Source organism: Anolis sagrei, chromosome 4 (assembly GCF_037176765.1).
Source record: "Anolis sagrei isolate rAnoSag1 chromosome 4, rAnoSag1.mat, whole genome shotgun sequence".
In the NCBI taxonomy this organism is placed as follows: domain Eukaryota; kingdom Metazoa; phylum Chordata; class Lepidosauria; order Squamata; family Dactyloidae; genus Anolis; species Anolis sagrei.
The window spans coordinates 220,834,235-220,844,690 of NC_090024.1; positions in this window are offsets into that span (position 1 = coordinate 220,834,235).

The window sequence follows — 10,456 nt, forward strand, 5'->3', positions numbered from 1 at the left end:
GGTGACTAGGGGAGCATTTGCATAGCTAAAGCTTGTGCGCCAGCTGCGCCCGTACCTTGGGAAGTCTGACTTGGCCACGGTATTCCACGCTCTGGTTACATCCCGTTTAGACTACTGCAACGCTCTCTACATGGGGTTGCCTTTGAAGACGGCTTGGAAGCTCCAACTCATCCAACACTCGGCAGCCATGATTTTAACAGGAGCGGAGCTCAGGGAGCATACAACCCCCCTGTTGTGCCAACTCCACTGGCTACCGATCTGCTACCGGGCTGAATTCAAAGTGCTGGCGTTGGCCTTTAAAGCCCTAAATGGTTCCAGCCCAAGCTACCTATCCGACCGCATCTCTGCCTATGAACTCACCAGGACTTTGAGATCTTCCGGGGAGACCCTGCTCTCGATCCCGCCTGCTTCTCAAGCTCGGCTGGTGGGGACAAGAGATAGGGCCTTCTCGGTGGTGGCTCCTCGGCTGTGGAACGCCCTTCCTACGGACATTAGACTAGCACCATCTCTAATGGTATTCCGCAAAAAAGTGAAGACCTGGCTGTTTGAGCAGGCGTTTGAATAATTAGTGCAATGATTGGTTAATGAACACTGGAATGGAATAATGGATGACGAATCTGGAACATGATTTTGATGACGAGACGACAGTGAATGGGTATGGTAGTAACTGTTTATTAATTGTGTAATGTGTTAGGTTGTCAACTGTTTCTATACTGTAGCACTGAATTTTTGCTGTTCGTATTTGTTGTGAACCGCTGTGAGTCGCCTTCGGGCTGAGAACAGCGGTATATAAGTAAGGTAAATAAATAAATAAATAAATAAATAAATAAATGTGTTACTTAATCTTCATACAACACTATAAAATATAACAGCTACATTTCAGAAACAGGGAATTATGAACAGTGAAAACCGATTTTAATTAAATAAATGTCATCCTAGTTCTATCAGTTTGAGTTGTTTGCCACTCAGTTCATGGTAATATTGGTTTACTTTTTAAAAAAGCATTGCTGCTAATGTAATTCAGATTAAAACATCCAGAAATGAAAAGAAAATGAAAAGTGAATAATACATAGGGATCCACAATCTACTTGTTCATGTTTTTCAGTTAACATTGTTGTAAAGTACAGAGTACCTGTTTTATATTCTTTACTGAATTATTTATGTCCTGTAGGATTGATATCCTTTATATTACTCATGTTTCCCATTAAAATGTTCTGAAACTTCATTTCTCTGTCTTTCATTCAAGTTATATTTGTTGGGGTTTATTAGCAAGAATGTCTTTTTAAAAAAGCAACAATACCCCTACATTGCCAGTTTTATTTTCTATGTCTACATTATGTGGTTTAGCTTTACAGCAGTGGAACTTTCCTAGATTATTTTTCAGAAATTTGTCCTGAAATGTCCCAAAGAAAAAAAAAGAAGTGAAAGAGAGAGAAAGTGAAGTGGAGGAAAAGAAAAGGAGATATCTGTAAGAAAGAGTATGAGAAGAAAGGAACATTAGGTTTGTTTTTCTTTCTAGTTGACAGCAGCATCCTAGTTGTCACTGTCCTAGTTACATCCCATCTGGACTACTGCAATGCTTTCTATGTGGGGCTGCCTTTGTAGATAGTTTGGAAGCTTTAAATAGTCCAAAGATCAGCAGCCAGAACTTGGTCAAAGACAATGACTGTATCTTTATGATAGTTGCCCCCAAACATTGGTCCTCCACATGCTCTGAACCTCTCAGAATCTATCACAAATGGCAATACTAGAGGAAGCTTCAAATGTCTGGATCAAAAGGTGAAGGGCTCCTATACTATGAAGTGACATGTCGCTTTACATCATTGGGGAACCCAACTTCCCTCCTCTTGCTCCAATACAATTCGTCATCTCTGCAAAATAATGTTCCTGAGACAGAGGACGAAATGGCTTGTGGTGAATAGGCCCCAGAATCCACCAGGATTCAGGCTACAATACGCTTAGTGTGCTTGGAAAGGGAAAAAGAAAATGATGTTGTGTGCAAGTACATGCACAATTTTTTAAAAAAAATTGTTCTGACCAGCACCCATGATAAAAATACTGGATGTGATTGATTCTTCTCCCTCCCAGCGTTAGTACTATAATTTATCAAATTAAAACTATGCCTGCCTATTTGTGATCTTTGATGAATTAGGAGAAGATGTGGAATTCTTGAATGTGACATTTGTCTGATGCTAGAAAGGAAAGGCTAAATAGAAGGAAAAGCATGTGGTGAATAAAGTTTAGAACGCTGATTGCCTTTTGAAGGAGATCTTTTGAAACAACTTTACCTCCTGCTGATGAGCCTTAGGGAATCTTTAACTACAGTGAAGGTAGAGGTAGAAAGACTTAATATATTGCTGAAATCTTCCCCACTTTTTCCTCCCCCTCCTCTTTTTACCCTTTCAATCAGTAGAAAAATAAATATCTGCAAAGAACAAAATAACTTGGCAGGAGGCAATCTTTACCTGAAATGGCTTTAACTGTACAATAAAAAATAGGAAAAAGCGAGGTGCCACCAGATCATGTCTGATCTTGGAAGCTAAACATGATCACCCCTGGTTAATTCTTGCATGGGAGACCACTAACAAGTACTGAGTGCTATAGGCTAGATTTCAGAGGAAGGAATTAAAAAACCATCTCTGAGCCAAAGAAAACCCTATGAAAGTCTCACATCTGGAGACCAGGGTAGGGATCCCTATTCAGACATGGGTTTGCATAGGGTAACTTTGAGCAAGTTACGCTCTCTCAGTCTCATAGGGAAGCAAATCTTGCTTACAAAACCCCATGTCAGATTAGCCTCAAAGTTACAGCACTCAAACCACACCATGCCAGGACTCTATCTAGGGTAATGGTTCCCAACCCCTTTTTTTTTTTACCAGGGACCACTTTGACCAGGGACCACCCCTTGACCAGAGACTCCTTGACCAAGGACCATTTTGACCAGGGACCACTCTCCAACATTAGTATCAAAAAGGTTACAAATTAGTTTTTGGTCAACTTTAGATTTGGTTTGGTTATTTGGGGTGCTGATTCAGATAACTGCATTGGATAGAACACATCAGCTCTAGTTTCTGATACAGAACATGTGCACAACCACAGAAAACCATATTTAATAATCTAGAACTGATGTGTTAGTAGTAATCTTTTGTAGGTAGTCAGCTTCTCCCCTCCTGACATCCCCGTTGCCTTGGGACTATAAAAGGGTTTCACGAGACCTGTCGATCTTGTTACCATGTGATTTCAAAGCAACCTTGTAGTAATTGTGAGGCCGTGGATAATATTTTTGTTCTTGTGGACCATTGGTGGTCAACAGATCACATGTTGGGAACCACTGGTCTAGGGCCTAATTCACGATGATGATGATGATATGATGATGATTACACTCTTTTTTATTTTGCTTGTTTCAACAAAATTACCTAGTCTACTCATTAAAAAATTAATTAAATGAAACATATTTACAAGGAGTTTATGACCATCCAGGTATTATCGTAGTGCTGCTCCCAATAACCAGGCTGTGGTGCAGTTAGCTGAGAGCTAGCTGCATTAAATCACTACTGACTAAGAGGTCATGAGTTCAAAGCCAGCCTGAGTCAGAGTGAGCTTCTGGCCATTTGTCTAGCTTTCTGTCAACTTATGCAGACGAAAGACAGTTGCATCTGTCAAGTAGGAAATTTAGGTACCGCTTATGCAGGGAGACTAATTTGACTAATTTATGACACCATAAAAACCTTCCAGTAGTGTACATAAGAATGAGGAAATACTCCATCAAAGGACTCGATGTCACAATGGATGGTGAAGTGGCAGCTCCCCCTGTGACTGGAATTGAGCCCGAATCCAGCATACCCCCATGAAGCCAAAAAAAGCTTGGGCACAGCTGGAATGCTAAATTGCCTCTGTGTCTGTCTATATATGTTGCATGTCTAACTGGCATTGAATGTTTGCCATGTATATGTGCATTGTAATCTGCCCTGAGTCCCCTATGGGGTGAGAAGAGTGGAATATAAATACTGTAAATAATAATAATAATAATAATAATAATAATAATAATACAATTTTATTTATACCCTGCCACCATCTCCCCAAGGGATTCAGAGTGGCTTACATGAGGCCAAGCCCAACTACACATCAATAAAAACAAGAAAGCAATAAACAATACAATACAATACAGTTAATATAAATCACATATAAACAATAAACAATAACACACAAGGATTTAAAAACCAATAATAATAATAATAATAATAATAATAATAATAATAATAACGATATATCAACTGCAAAAGGCCACCTTACTTGGATCTGCATGCATCATTCGAAAATACATCACACAGTCCTAGACGCTTGGAAAGTGTTTGACTTGTGATTTTGTGATATGAAATCCAGCATATAGATCTCGCTTGCTGTGACATACTGTGGTTTTGTGTCAGTAAAATAATAATAATAATAATAATAATAATAATAATAATAATAATAATAATTAATAATAAGTTTTGTGAACAAATCCAATAGAAATCATGAAAATTGCCATCCAGAAACATTTATTGGTCACCTATACCTATCCATATCCAAGATTGATGGCCTTGTCTTGAAAGACTCCTGGTAAGGATGAAGACAAAATGATAATTCATGGTCTGTTTCCAAAATACCAGAAAATCAGGTTTGATTTCTTCTACAGTCATTGGGCCACACAGATCTCTAATGCTACAAGGTAATCTAAGATCTGGCAATTGTAACAGCTATTCAACAAATGCCTTATTGTACCCATAACCCACACACTTCTAAATTGCATCAAAAATAGTTTCTTAAACAGTTATAATTAGAAATCTATGCTACCACCACATGGGCTGTATATTAATGGGCTCATGCTTGACTGCAAATGGTTTAATGAGTGTATTAAAGCCATTTAAAGAGAAATGATGTGAGTGCTGGAATTAAGCATGTGCTGAACGTATATATAATTCCTTTTACGCTCTCTACAGTTTTGTCAGGGATTTATTCGAAGTCTTCACACTATTTCTATAAATAGTATCTTTGGTAATTTTCCTGGAAATCTGGTGATTCTGTCAGCCAAATAAGGGTATATCCAGCATGTTCCATTAGCAGCTGAAGATATGCATCAATAAACATGCACAGGATCAAAAGTGAAGTCACACTGACATCAACTTCAGGGTATTAAGAAATGGAATGCATAGCAGCTAAGCTTTGGACAGAGGAATGTTTCCTAACAGCTCCTATGATTCCATTGCATTGAACCATGACAGTTAAAGTGGCGTGAAGCTGCATTAATTCTATAGTGGAGGTGCACCCTTAGTCTACTTTGGCCCCTTCTACATTACCCAAAAAGGTAATGAAATTTCATTACTCTCGTTATAGTAATGAAATTTTCACTAATGACACTTTAGAAACAAAACACAGGCATCCACTAATTTTCTCATGAGTTTTGAAACATTTTTTTCTTTGATCGCACAGCCACTTAGCATTAGCCCTGCTTCCTTGCAGTTCTCCTTTGCACAAACCAAGGATGAACAATCACATTTTAAAAATTGTGATTTGAAATTAATGAAGGATTAAGGACACATAAATACTCTCTGAAGAAATCTGATCGAGAAAACCCTGTGATAGGGTTGTCTTAGGGTTGCTGTAAGTCAAAAATGACTTGAAGGCACACATCAACAACAACATGAACCAGTATTTAATGAAGGCAATAAAGCCATTGAATGTTCATTCAAGGACAAGCTCAACACAAACAAAGCCGAAATGTCTGACTTTGGAGTGGTATATATTGTACAGCTCCCATTATACTTTTCTGGACTTACACAATACCGTGGAAAATAGTATTCATTTTGTCAGGAGCGAACCAGACAGTTGTATTGTATTTTAAACAAAAACAAAACAAAAGTTTAAAAACTTGGCATTCTATTCTATTAAATGTCCTTTGACCAGTAGCTGGCCACTTGGAGTGCCTCTGGTGTTGCTGCAAAAAGGTCCTCCATTGTGCATGTGGCAGGGCTCAGGTTGCAATGTAGTAGGTGGTCAGTGGTTTGCTCTTCTCCACACTTGCATGTCATGGATTCCACTTTATAGCCTATTTCTTAAGGTTGGCTCTGCATTTCGTGGTGCCAGAGCGCAGTCTGTTCAGCACCTTCCAAGTTGCCCAATTTTCTGTATGCCCAGGAGGGAGTGTCTCATTCAGTATTAGCCATTGATTGAGGTTCTGTGTTTTAGCCTGCCACTTTTGAACTCTTGCTTGCTGAGGTGTTCCAGCGAATGACTCTGTAGATCTTAGAAAACTATTTCTTGATTTAAGTCGTCGGCATGCTGGCTGATATGTAAACAGGGGATGGGCTGGAGACGTCACTGCCTTGGTCCTTTCACTATTGGTTTCTACTTCCTGGAGGATGTCAGGTGGTGCAATACTGGCTAACCATTGTAATTTCTAGAGTGATGTAGGGCACAGACACCCCATGATAATGCGGCATGTCTCATTAAGAGCCACTATTTTAGTGTGGTGAGATATGTTCCACACTGGGCATGCATACTCAGCAGCAGAGTAGCAAAGCACAGGGGCAGATACCTTCATTTATCTAATTGTGACCCCCAGGTTGTGCCAGTCAGCTTTTGTATGATATTGTTTCTAGTGCCCACTTTTTGCTTGATATTCAGGCAGTGCTTCTTGTAGGTCAGAGAACGATCCAGGGTAACTCCCAGGTATTTGGGTGTGCTATATGGAAAATAGTAAACCCAATTGAAATGAGTGTTCCCTGGTGAAAGCATACCATGGAATCATACTGGAGGATCTCTCTAGCATTTCTAGGTCGTCTAACAGAAGCATACTGTAGAATTGTGCTGAGGGGTCTAGAAGATGCTTAGAAAGATCATATTTTTGGATGTAGGTAAGTGACATCATGGATCCTAGTCCCACAGATATGGGGGTGGGAGGATTATACTGCACATGTATGTAGCATATACACATGTATGACCACATATATACTGATTCACACATTGCAAGTGCATCATCTGAGAACCATCAGTTAAATTGCTTCCATTAAAATATATGGTAGTAGAGATGGGAAGTTACTCTAGTGTTAGATGAGGACTACACTTTTGAGAGAAATAGATCCCCATACAGCCATGAAATGAACTGGGTAACCCTGAGTCAGTTACTTTAACTCAGGGCTCTTCCACACAGTCCTATATCCCAGAATATCAAGGCAGAAAATCCCACAATATCTGCTTTTATCTGAGTCCACATTCAAATAATGTGGGATTTTCCGTCATGATATTCTGGGATATAGGACTGTGTGGAAGGGCCCCCAAACTATCTCTTAGGATTACTGGATAGGGTTGATGGACAAACCATTTACTTTTCTCAGAACTCCTTGGAGGACATGAGATTAATATTTAATATACAAATATGAGGTGTTGAGGAAGATTTGCCTGTGGGGTTTGGCTCTCATGATTGTTCCATGCAAACAAGCCATCACTTAACATTGCAGTCACCAGATAAATATGCATGTGTGATCTCATCACAACATTTTGTAAAACACATTCTGATGCCATAATAATTGGGTGCTGTGTTTATCTACATTCAAATGCCATTTTTAATGACCCGGGATTCTCTTTTTGTAACTTTCTGCTGGTTTCCTGTATCTGCAAGCATTTTTATAATTAAAGTGACAGCTTCTGAACTAGTATGTCAAAACAGCACCGTTAAGACAGTAAAATTCTGGGACGATCATCTTTAATCAGTCGTAAATGACTCACGTTTATCTTGGGGTAATGTTAAGCCTCCAAGAGCTAACTGCTAAGATGGATATTGGGCTTCCTCAATTACTGAGGAATCTGACTTAACATTTTGTTTCCTAATGTGAAACATCTGAGAGAGATGTATTAAAGATGTCCTGGCATACTCTCTAAATTCCATAGAGATTTAGTGATTGCAGATTAATCATTTTTGGGGTTCACATCTCAATTGCAATTAGAGCAATTGTGACATATATAAATACAAGTTGCTTCATTTTTTTAAAAAAGTGTAGTCATTTATGTGCCAATTTTAAAATTCCCACAATTGTTAATGTCACAGCCTTGTGCACATCATGAGTCTATATTTATGTATGCATGTATTTATTGTATTATATCATTTTTTTGAGAAAAAAATAGGCTACACGAGAAAATAAAACAGTCTATATGTGTTCCAGATTGCACTATATAAATCACATGTGGTCTTGCAACAAAATATTACCATGTAGAGAGAGCTTTTGTTGGGATTCCAGTCATTTCATTCCCCGATTCTCGAATAGTCACGGTACATTTCCTGCCTAGAGAGCATGTTCATGCTTCATTAATCTGCTTTAACACCTCTTCCCACATTTCCATTTTGGTACACCTTTAGTTCCAGTTCCAAGAACATTACAAGTGATGCTTGAAGAGATGCTAAGTGAAAATAGTTTAATCTGGACTGGGATCTTGCAAATGGTAAATGGTGGTGTAACCTCTGGTTTGGCTGCTATGAGCACATCCAAGCCCTATGAGGAGTGGCTTAGGGAACTGGGCATGTTTAGCCTGAAGAAGAGAAGGCTGAGAGGAGATATGATAGCCATGTATAAATATGTGAGAGGAAGCCACAGGGAGGAGGGAGCAAGCTTGTTTTCTGCTTCCTTGGAGACTAGGACGCGGAACAATGGCTTCAAACTACAAGAGAGGAGATTCCATCTGAACATTAGGAAGAACTTCCTGACTGTGAGAGCCGTTCAGCAGTGGAACTCTCTGCCCCGGAGTGTGGTGGAGGCTCCTTCTTTGGAAGCTTTTAAGCAGAGGCTGGATGGCCATTTGTCAGGGGTGATTTGAATGCAATATTCCTGCTTCTTGGCAGGGGGTTGGACTGGATGGCCCATGAGGTCTCTTCCAACTCTTTGATTCTATGATTCTATGATTCTATGATGGAAAACTCTCAGATTCTATTCCTGATTTTTCTGATTTAATAGATTCCACCTGAACATGAGGAACTGTGATAGCTATTCAGCAGTGGAACTCTCTGCTCCAGAGTGTGGTAGAGGCTCCTTTGGAGGCTTTTAAGTAGAGGCTGGATGGTGATCTGTTGGAGGTGCTTTGAATGTGATTTTCCTGCTTCTTGACAGGGGGTTGGACTGGTCTCTTCCAACTCTATGATTCTATGATTCTATTGGGTTAAAATAAACTGGGAACTCCTGGTGATGCAGTGGGTTATGCCAGGCAAATGACCTGGCTTCCGTGGTCATTTGCCTGGCCTTAGTTTGGGGACTCCTTTTCTGTATCAGCATGTCTGAGGTGGATATTTTAGCTGGAGAGCAGAGGTTGGACATCATGGCTCACGTGGACCCTTCCAACTCTTTTGTCCTTGCCTGAGGAATTGAGTTGATCACTTTTCACCCATTGCTTGAGTTCATAGTATCTCCAGCAGCAGTGCTATGCTTGTTATTGCATCAGTTCATATGGCACATTTTTCATTTGGCTGTCGAATATTTCTTGATAACTGTAATGTGGAAACTGCTATCAATAAACACCTGGTGAGCATACCTCATAAGTCATTCACTATAATGACAGGCAATTTACCCATAAATGGGAATAAAACTGGAGGCTGATAAACCTGTCCTGTCTTCTGTCTTCTGATCACTGCGCTTTAAATTGCATCCAGAAAGAAAAGAAATTGCATCACAAAACAGAATGAAGATAAGAGAAACCTCTGAATTCAAGGCAGGCATGTTAATAAACTGGTTTCTAACTTTTAAGATGAGCTAATAATGTCATATTTTCTTTTGTGAAAATTATTCTTTACAATAATCTCTAAAAATAAAAGATGTCTGCTTGTCAACCAGTCAATCAAAGCAATAATTTCAAGACCATGCAATGAAGACACCTAACGCTAGGCATCGGATACTTTGGGACATGCTCATTAATTTACATTACTGTAAATGTGCAGACTTACCTAGACAACCATTTTCAGTCAGTAGGTGGCAGATAGTTCTAGTTAGTGCATTGATTTGCATTAGCTACAGTTTGAAGCTGGGATTGAATAGTTCTAGAGATAATATTAAAAGACTGGCTCACTCACTCACTCACTGCAAGAAAGCTCCTCTTATGAGCATTCAGTAGGAAGATGCTTTTTCTTTCCCTAGGAATGTGTAGGGTTACACTGTGACAGAAGGAAACATAGGAGTTTCGAAAATATAGTTTATTTATATACAGTATCTATATTCCACCAATCTCACCCTTAAGAGGACTCAAGGCGCATCACAGAATATAAATATGCGTCAAATATTCAATGCTGTTTTTATACACAACTAGACATAGATAAGAGGCATAAATATTGGCTTTCCCATCTTTCCTGCATCTTGGAAAGTGTTGTGCTTGGTTCCGACAGGGGTTCCTGTCACTCCATCTTCCTGCCCAAAAGCTTGTTCGTAACTTCTTCTTTTTG